General features: G+C 27.3%; 1 protein-coding gene across 1 annotated transcript in view; it reads right to left on the reverse strand.

The window, feature by feature from the left end:
* Positions 1 to 5,052, reverse strand: part of LOC135953691 (uncharacterized) — a 74,096-nt gene extending 69,044 nt beyond the window's left edge. The window contains exon 1 of the mRNA XM_065503664.1: positions 4,499 to 5,052. The gene's annotated coding sequence lies outside the window, so the exon portion shown is untranslated. The remainder of the gene's footprint in view (positions 1 to 4,498) is intronic.
* Positions 5,053 to 9,667: the final 4,615 nt, after the last annotated feature.

The raw sequence follows: 9,667 nt of genomic DNA on the forward strand, positions 1-9,667 counted from the left end.
TTTATTTATTTTTGTATATTTATACAATTATTCCGCAAATGCTCGAGTTATGGTTTTATTTCCCCCAAAACAAATAATAAAAAGTACAAGTGAATAAAATCCCAGACAAATATTGATTTTTTTTTTTCATTTTAAATTGTCAAATCTAAAACAACTCAAGTTAAACATAAACACAGATAATGACAGTTAAATGGCAAACAGCTGTTTTAACATAAAAATGGGAATTCTGCTAAGATATGTATGAATATTTAAAAATAGCAATAAAAATAAGTAATTTTAAAAATATTTAAATGATATGTGCATAAAAAAAAGAAGCTCGCATTTATAAAATACTCATAAACTAAGTAATTAAGAGAATTAATATACAAATATGTATGTATATGAAAATAATAAAAAAATTAATTATATGAACATTTTTTAAGAATCTTATTAAAATGTCCTTGACTTAAAGACATTCTCTTAAATAAAACGAAATATAAAACGAAACAACAACAATTACAAACTCATTAATACAAATAAGCCAGAGAAAATAATAGCGGTTTGGTGTAATACATACATACATACAAACAAGTGTATGTTTACTTATTTTACTCTTTGTATTTATGTAATTAACTGTTGTAGTAAAATAATACAAGTAAAACTGCACTTGCTGATGCAGCCATGGCAGTTGTTTTTTGATTTTTTTTGTTGTTTTTCATTTACTTTATAATGGGGGTTAAAATGATACTAAATGTGTATGTGAGTATATTTTGTATGTTTGTATTTATAAGTTTTTCTTTCTTTGTGAGTAAATTAAATTCCATGAGAAATGAAATACATACAAAAAATTATATTTTCATTTTAATTTTTTACATCTTAAAATGAAAATGAAAAAAATGCAGCAAAAATCAAAATATAAATAAAAGAGTGAAAAAAGAAATCTGATGTGTTTTTTTTTACATTTTTTTGCATCATAACAAGGGATACATAAGAGTTGCCACAGTATGCCAACTATTTACAAATAAGGGAATTAAAAAGACCGAATTTTTGTTCAAATGATTTATAATATGAAAATATTGGGTCTATTTAAGAGAAAATTAACAAGATAAATCCGGATTCAAATCCAAAACGAATAAGATAAGTGTATAAGATTACTTGCAATTAGGACTTTCAAATTATTTAGAGGTAAAAATTGGTTTGAAACCGTTAATAAAGATTAGAAAAATGTATGAATTATTATTTTGACTGATGCTAGATTAAGGTAATTGAGATCGTACAGTTAAAAAAAAACATATAATAAATAAAACTGTGCGAAACAAAGCTCCTTACGCGAATATTCGACTGAATTTGTAAAAAATGTACAAAAAAGTTAAGATCATAAAAATTTGCTGCTAATTTTTACTCTTTTGCAATACAAAAACTAAATTTAATAGTGAAAAATATTAAAATTTTACATAAGTCAACGTTCTCATGACAATTGGATGTTCGCGCCGGAACGAATATTTTAATAATCGAAAATCGATTACTAGCAATTCATGATCATCCATTATTAACCAGAAACCGAAAATAACTCCCCCACTTGCATTTCAGTGGTAAATTGGCAACCATTATCATTTAAAAATCGATTTTGTTTTATATCACTGAGAAAGTGATTTATAAGAGAACATTTTAGTTAGTGGTGGAGAGAAATAGAAAATAAGTTATTATTAATTTTTTTTTAAAGATCAGGTTATAATTTTTTTTTTTTGTGAACTTGACTAATTAATGAAGAATATTAATTTGATGTAAATCCATGCTTAAATATTAAATTAACAAATTGAAAGTAATATTTACAATTTCACAAATAATCATTAATTTTTGCACAATCTAAAATCAAAAATTTACAAAAAATTTAATATTTTTCAAAAAATCTCCAATTTTATAGAAAAAAAATCAAAATTTCCGAAAAAATAATTTTGCAAAAAATCAAAAATTTAATATTTGAAAAAATTAAAAATTTTGGAAAATTTTACAAAAACAACTAATCTTATTTAGGTGACTTTAAAGTGAATTAGTAGTAATTTACTAGAGACTATTGACCGGATGTATCCCAGCCAATGTAATCTTCTATTGCCATTGAACAATAGCTTGTCATTGAAAATCTAGGTATTATTTTCTATACCTATTGACTGCACATCTTAAAAAAAACAAACTATTGACGCGTTAGTCACTAGCGTAGCTCTACTGACGCTTTAACTAGTGAAATTGCCGATATAGAAAGAGTGTTGCCATAGACACATATGATTCTAGGCTGACTACAGGGATATCCCTACAAACACATACCTTTTTCTTTAAAAAAAGTCTATGCACATTTTCGCTGCGCTTTTTACATTTGAAATGTAATCCTAAGAAGTCTTTAACATATTATATGTCGGTTCCAGCTGAAGTCATTTCAATCCATACATCTTTTGGAGGAAAAGGTGTTGAGAAGATTGGCATTTCATAACCAATATTGCAAATTAATTTGCCATATTTTATTTATTTATTTTAAGTTATGATTAATTTTATATCTGCCATATGTTTTTATAAATGTTTGCCTTATCAAACATACATATAAAAAGACTGAACTAGATGGACTGAAATCTTATCAATCACAACGACAAAAAATTAATAATGATGAAAAACAATTTACGGATTTCTAACTAATTTTATAATAAAAACAGTGATTATTTGTTACCAATGACAAGAGATTAAACACTAGATAAGCTTAATAATAACACAACAGAAATACTTAAAAAGAAAGTAATTGTTTTAAGTTTATTTAATATTAAATTTATGATACAAAAATTAATTATAATAATAATTTTTTGCGAAAAATTGAGGTGACAAAGCAAATCATATAAAATATTTGGCTAAACTCTAGTTTATGAACGACTCCCCGGATTGTTACCAAATTTTGTCTCAATATGACGGTATAGTTTGTTTTGATAGTTACCATGATATGGGCTTCCTAAGTTCGAATGTTCAATATGGTGTATTTTTGTAGTCTTTTATCTGATTTGGTCAATGTATACATCATTTGATAGCTTTTTAAAATACCTTTTATACGAGATATTATGCTCAGATTTCAAAACATTGGTACATATTTATTTTTTAAAATATCATACGGTCACATTAACATTCTTATTACCGAGTTAAACGAAAGAGTTTAAAACCCTTCAAATGCCGTATGCCAGCGTTTAGAAAACAAGTTTTTGCTATAAGTCTTGTCTACAATTTAGTCAGTAATAATACTCTCCCTTATTACTGTAATATCTAAATCAAAAATGGGGAATTTTTTACCAAATGTTTTCAACCTAAGTATACCTATTTCAAAAAACTATCGATAGATATATAAAATTTTTCGGTCTGATAACAAATATCATAGATATGAAAAAATTGTGTTTTAACTTTAGGGGCGCATAACTCGGAATATGGACCGGAGACAAAATTTTATTTTTATTTATCAAGTTTTCTTTTCCTTGGCGCCGATAAACTAGATTTGTTCTAAACATTTATTTTTTCCTTGAACCTTCGAATCTGAATCACTAATATGTTAATTATTATATAAATATAGTAGGTATTACTACTATTTGTTGACACTTTGATTTCTTGTAAATTTAAAAAATCTTTTGACATCTAATAGGTATTTATTTATTTTATGCAATATGTAGTTTAAAACTCCTTTTTTAACTTTATGATGTTTAAATCTTATGTAAATACTTTTGCGTAACCTTTTCTAAACTTTTTTTTATTTATTAAACTTTAAGTGTACACACATTTCGTAACACTCTTTTATATATTTATCTAATGCATATGGCAGGATTTTTTACATTTAAAATTATCCTGCATTAATTTAAAAAAATTATAAATTATTTTTCTACACAATATTTTTCTACACTTTTAAATTTCTATCTAATTTTCCAGCTTTTTTGCTATTGCTATTTTGATGACATTTCAAAACTTACCAACACTTTTGGTGGTGTTTTTGTGGTAGGAGAGAGGGGGCTTGTTATTTCAACATTCATTAGGATAATCATAAAAGAAATAAAAAATAATTGGCAACACTCAGTTGGTACAAGTATCAATTTCTTGTTAAATTTTCTCTCTTTTTCTTAATTAAGGCATCTATCTTGCAAAAAAAAGTCAATCAAATATGTACAAAAATATCTTTTTATAAATATAGCGAAGACAACATCCACTTTCTTTTATATGATTTTTATAACATCTTTTTTTGTATGTAATTTACAACAACACATTTTCCTTTTAAAATTTCATATGTATTTACTTTTTTTTGGTTTGTTGTTGCTGTTTTTATCTTTTTTTTAGCAAGTACAAGTGTAATTAGTAAAAATTTCTTTTATTTTTTATGCTACTGCAGTTGTTTTTGTTACTTTACAGCAAAACTTTGCAAACTGGTTTAGCAGTAGCAGCAGCTACAACAACAAAAATAATACAACTACTTTAATATTTCACTTAATTTTTTCTATATTATTATTACCTTTCGCTAAATGAATGAATGCAAAAACAAAAAAATAACTTATTTCGTTTTGCCTTGGTGCTTCTTTTATTTAAAAATATACTTTTTTTTTTTGTTTTAACTTTATTTTTTATTGTTGTGTTGCTAAAAAAACCAACAACACTTTAGCAGATTTTGTTTTAATTTATGTTTTGTTTTATAGTATATGAGGGGATTGTTCTTTTTTTTTATTGTTAAATTTTTGCGTTTTGTTGTTGTATTTGTCACACCCGTTAGCAAAAAAATTCAGTATAAAAGTCGTTAATACATTTTTTAACACTTGTAAACACTTTATTGATACATATATCAACTATTTTATTCGTTTATCTCTTTATATTATTCGTTAGTTAGTTTTCACTTGCTTAGTTTTTATTTATTTGATTATATTTAACAAGTATTAATTCAATTTTTCCATTTATTGTATAGAGAAAAATTAGTAAAACTTTTTTTGTTGTTTTTCCCTTAATATTGTGTGAAAATTACTTTCTTCCGCGTTATCTATTACTAACGTCGTTTTCCTCCGGCTTCTGCGTACGAAATAAATTATTTAGTTGATTACTAAAAAATACTTCCCTGTTTTTGAGATAATAAGTAGCAAGGTTGTATAGTGGAGGTAGGCTAAAGCAGAGCTGTATTAAACTGTATTAACAAATTGTCGATAAGAAAGTATTCAAAAATAGTATGTAGTAGTATTAGAAAATTTTGAATTTTATTTAAAAAAATATGTTTTACTTATATTTATTATATAACCATTAAAATTATTGGTAAATCAGTTTGTAATTTCGTGAAATGAGTTCTTATGAGTTTTAATTTCAAAATTGTTCATTACGTTTTTACCTTTTAAAAACGGGGGTTTATTTCCTTTAAATAAACCGGATACTTTTGATTGCAAATAAAAGCCGTTTAGTTGTATAAAATTTGTAACAACTCTTTATTTAAAATGTACAACAGCAAAAGTTTAAAATAGTCCCTCAATGTTTTTATAATACACTTTTATAAATTCGCTGAAATACACACACTTTTTATAATGTACAAGTATACACTGGTAGTTGATGTCTTTACTTAATGATTTTTCAAATTAGAGTCTAATTATTATAAATTATTAGACTCATTCATTTGGTGTTCTCACGGCCAATTTATATACACTGCATTACCATCTAGAAATCTCTATTTCTACAATGATCTTCAAACTAGAATATTCGAATTCTAGATAGATAGAGAATTATACATAGATACGAGACACTCCGATTTGTCAAACAAAAATACAACAAATAAAATTTATGATACAACAACAAAATACATTGTCTAGCATGTATTTTGTTGTTGCAAGAGATAGGTTTTTGACAACAGACTTAGGTTTTTGATAATTCCGTCTCGTCTCTATGTTACCCTATGGATAGAGCTTTCGATGTTAATCATTATCATTTAGTGTTGCCATACATACTTACAAACAATGCTCAACTCAAAGCTTTTATTCAATGTTGTGTGTTCCACAGCAATGTTAATTAATAAAAATACCCACAGATAATGTTATAATTTGAGAAGCACTGCTGTTTGAGAGGCATTATGTAACTTTAAACCAGCCGTTGAAACCGTTTTATTTAAATTCAAAAACATAGGCAGCTAGATGTACGACCTTCCTTCATTTTAGATCTCGGGCTCTTTTCTTTCTGTATTCTGTAGACCACATCGTTTAATTTATTAATCACCTTGTATGGTCCATCCCAAATGGTTTGTAGTTTGGGAGACAGTCCTTTCTTAAATTGTGGATTATACAGTACAAGCTGGCCTTCGTTAAATCTTTCAGAATTTGCTGCTCGATCGTATCTGGCTTTCATTTTGTCGCTGGTCATTTTTATTCGTTTGCGTATGAATTCATGAAGTTCGTGTTTCTTTCATTATAGAAGAGTCTTGGAACGATCGTAAAGAAGATTTTAATTGATCTTAAAATGCCTAAAAATAAGTAAAGTTTAAGTAAAAACAAGTAAGAGTGCTATATTCGGCTGTGCCGAATCTTATATACCCTTCACCAAATTATACTTCAAAATTTTAAATATTTTTAGGTAAACAAAATTTAATTTATTTTCCAGTTGTTTTTTTCAATTTTTGGAAAAAAATTTTTTCGGTTATTTTAAATTTTTATTTTTTATTTTTTTTAAATTTTAAAATTTTTTTTTTGTTTTTTAAATTTTTTTTTTTTGAAAAAAAAAATTCGTTTTAAAATTTTTTTTCCCGATTTTGACCCATTGTAGGTCGAACTTACTATGGTCTTATATTAGAGTGACAATCAGTTGTATGGAAAAAATTTTTAGTTAAAATTTTGAAGAGTGCCGGGTGGAATATTGTGACACTAGGCCTAAATGTTAAGTGCTGAAAATTTGAGCCAAATCGGGCAACGATTTCTGGACGCGCATCGAGGTCAAAGTTCAGATATATGCAAAATTTTACTGTTAATATGGAATAAATAGGTGAAACTCGTTAACTTTCTGCATTGTTTTCTAGAAATATGTAGATTTATTTATATTAATGAATATTACATTAAAAAATAAGTTTTACTTAAAATTTATAACAGTAAGGAAATTGGGCTCATTCGCCTAAATATGGACAAAAAATTAGTTTTTCTTGAAAATCGCAAAATTTAAATCGCAGGTACGGAAAAACTGTAAGAGGTATTGACATAATTTTTTCATATTTTTATTCCCTATTTTGATCTCAATAAACCCCAATGTGATGATCGAAAAAATCTGAAATTTGTTTAACAAAATTTTTAAAAATTTGAAAAGGGAGTTTTGAAACAGCCGTTAAAAAAAATTATTTTTTTTGGCCATACCTGCGAATAGGTTAACGGTATCCTACGAAGACAAAAACTCATATACAAGTAAATATGGACACATTTTAAGTAAAAATGAGCTTTTATTTAAATTTTTCTCGAAATATCTGAATTTTTTTCCTAAATTTTTTGTTCAAGTGGCCTGAAACACGTTAATGGTCTGGCGAATTTGTAATAACTTTAAAATTTTTTAATCAAATTTTGTCATTTATGTCTCATTCTAACGATAATTACGTACATATTTCGATTCTTTTGCATTCAATTGCAAAAGTATTTATTTAGTAGCAAAATTTTTTCAAAAACTGAAAATATTGCATTTTTCTCTAATTTTGGCGATAATACAGTTTTTGGGTCATTTTGAACCAAAGGAGATACAGGGTTAATTTGCAAAATTTTTTTTAATGTAATATTCATTAATATAAATAAATCTACATATTTCTAGAAAACAATGCAGAAAGTTAACGAGTTTCACATATTTATTCCATATTAACAGTAAAATTTTGCATATATCTGAACTTTGACCTCGATGCGCGTCCAGAAATCGTTGCCCGATTTGGCTCAAATTTTCAGCACTTAACATTTAGGCCTAGTGTCATAATATTCCACCCGGCACTCTTTGAAATCTAAAAAAAAAATCGGCTGTGACTGTAATATATATATATATATATATATATATATATATATATATATATATATATATATATATATATATATATATATATATATATATGAATAATGGAAATAATTATGCAATAGAAAAATTATTAAATAATAAAGTTATTTCTCAGCCAAATCGTCAATTTTCTTTCTTGGCTTCATCAATATTTTTGGTTCGGTCAGTCACTCTTTCTGAGACGGTCCCAGCATGAAGAAAATGTTGTTGTAATACCTTATTTATTCCTGCATCATCAGCTTTCGGAAATTTTGAATGGCAGACACCTTTAAAAAGAAAATAATTAGAATTCAGAAAATCATGTTATAAAAAAAATACTTGTTATAATTTTCGTTATATTAGCGGTATTCACTGTTAAGTGCGAATCATTGCATCATTGCAAAATTTTACCGTAATCCAATAACAAAATACACACAAAAACATTTACAATTTTGCATTTGCAATGATGCAATACCATTCGCACTTAATACTGAACTCCGCTATTGAATTCCTGAATACTGGGCTTACTGTTCGTTCCACGCCAACTCAATTTTGCAGCCACATCATCGCTCAGCATTTTTTTAATAATTACATTCCTGACAACAAACGAGAATCAATCATTCCAACGAAATTGCTGAAGAAAATGAATGAATGCCCGCCCATATTATTTTTTTAAAGAAAGAAAGTGCGGGCGGGCAGCAGAGAGGTAAGCCAACGACGTTACTCGCAGGGCGAGTGTCGACGGATGGGGCAACAAAAAATAAAAGTGTGGTGAATAAAAATCGTGGTGATTAAACAAATCGTGGTGATTAAAAAAATCGTGGTGAATTTTCTGAAATTCACCACAAATACCGTTAGATACACACTACTAACAACGTATCTAATAACGTGACGTCGAAAAGCCAGCTGACTATTTTTTGCTCGATTTGTTTTTTCACTTCTAGCTGTCAAAGTTTGTTTACATTTCTTTATTAATTTAAATTAACGTTTTAGTTTCTTTCAATAAAAAATATAAAGTAGTAGAAAAGTTAATAATTGATAATATAAAAGTGAATGGAGTAGTTATTGAAAGTAAATTTCACGTATTTATTTATTTTCACCCCTGTTTTTGATTTTTGCAGTCTGCTGTTGTTTAGCTGTTTGACAGCTAGCAAATAATTTTACAAAAACAAAGTACATGTTGTTTTTGGAAAAGTTGTATTTGTTGTAGAATTGGGTATACCTGTAAATAAATTTGCCTTGCTAACAACTAAACAACTAAATATTTGCAACGGGGACTATGAAAAATTTGACATAACGGTATTTGTGGTGAATTTCTGAGAATTCACCACGATTTCTTTTATTCACCACGATTTTTATTCACCACGATTTTTATTCACCACAAAAAATTTGAAAAAAAAATACGGACGGAAGAAAGAACACGTCCGTATTTTCGACCGACCCAAAATCCACCCAAATCCCCACCCAACACCCAACCCGTTCTCTTCTTTTCTCCTCTCCCGGTCCGTCTTGTTTTTTTTTGTTGTTGTGTGTGGTTTGGTTGTGTGTGTTTGTTGTTGGTTTTTTGGCGGGAAGGAAGGAAGAAGGATCCTTTTTTTTTCTTCTTTTTTCTTCTTCTTTTTCTCCCTCTCTCCTCCCCTCCGTCCGTCGTCTAAGCCACCAGAGTTTT

This window comes from Calliphora vicina, chromosome 3, assembly GCF_958450345.1.
Source record: "Calliphora vicina chromosome 3, idCalVici1.1, whole genome shotgun sequence".
In the NCBI taxonomy this organism is placed as follows: domain Eukaryota; kingdom Metazoa; phylum Arthropoda; class Insecta; order Diptera; family Calliphoridae; genus Calliphora; species Calliphora vicina.